Genomic DNA, 1,297 nt, shown 5'->3' with positions numbered 1-1,297 from the left:
CCCGGTCCCGCCTGCAACTAACGACTTCATCTGCCGCCCTTGGCGATGCTTTGACGCATTCCCTCGGTTTCCCGCGCCTCCTAATCCAGTCCGGGGACTCCGAATCCCAGGACTCCATCGTGACCTCATCCCAAGGACCCTTCTCGTGCCCTTTGACCGTTTCGGAGCCCAGGTGGCCCAGTGGTCGCCCAGTGGTCACCCACCCGATGGGCTGGAATCAGACAGGTCAGCAGTTCGAAACCACCAGCATCTCCCAGGGCAGTGGTTCTCAACCTTCCCAATGCGGCGACCCTTTCATACAGTTCCTCATGTGGTGGTGACCCACCACCATAAAATTATTTTCCATCGTACTTCATAGCTGTCATTTTGCCACCATTATGAATCATCATGTAAATATCTGATATGCAGGGTGTATTTTCATTGTTACAAATTGAACATTAAAGCATGGCGATGAATCACAAAACAATGTCATGTATTGTGAAATATTTATTTCTAATGACCAATCAATACAATTTTGTCTTGAGGCGTGGTGTAGCATGGGTCCGTCCTCACACTGGGTACTCCTAGGTGGGCGTATCTGCATGTGGGCGGACCCGTCTGGAGACGATAGAGCAGCGGTGTCTCGGTTCCTAAGACCATCGGAAAATGTGTTTTCCGATGGTCTTAGACAACCCCTGTGAAAGGGTCGTTAGACAACCTCCTAAGGGGTCACGACCCACAGGTTGAGAACCACTGACCTGGGGAGAAAGGTGGGGCTTCCTACTCCCTTGAGTAGTGACAGTCTCAGACATCCGCAGGGGCGGTGGTACCCAGCCCTATGGCGGTGCTGCTGGGAGAGGTGGGTTTGGAGGACGGCAGCGTGGTCTCTGTACCGCGAGTCTGAATGTCTGGTCCCTGCTGTCCCTCCGACGTGCACAGGACCATTGTGAGATGGTTTGGCTCTGTTGTGCACGGGTCCCAACAACAACATCCCCTCGGATATTTTGGGGTCCCGCCTGTTTGGGGGTGCCTGTGACTGGTGTCCTGGCTGGGTGGCTGTGCACTGGTTTCTTTCTCAGTGGCTGCTCTCTTCGGTCTTTCCACCTGGTTTCGGCCGAGCCCTCATTGTTTTTCCCATTTAGCTCCTTTAACTGAGGGGTAGTTTTATTGGGACCTCGTACAACTCTTATCACAATCCATCCATCCATCCATTGTGTCCAGCACATTTGTGCATTTGTTGCCATCAGCATTCTCACAACATCTGCTTTCTACCTGAGTCCTTGCTATCAGCTCCTCAATTGGTTCCCCTTCCTTTCCC

Source organism: Echinops telfairi, unplaced genomic scaffold (genome assembly GCF_000313985.2).
Source record: "Echinops telfairi isolate 266 unplaced genomic scaffold, ASM31398v2 ScPeMD7_7459;HRSCAF=8497, whole genome shotgun sequence".
Taxonomy (NCBI): Eukaryota; Metazoa; Chordata; class Mammalia; order Afrosoricida; family Tenrecidae; genus Echinops; species Echinops telfairi.
This window is presented reverse-complemented; position numbering follows the sequence as displayed.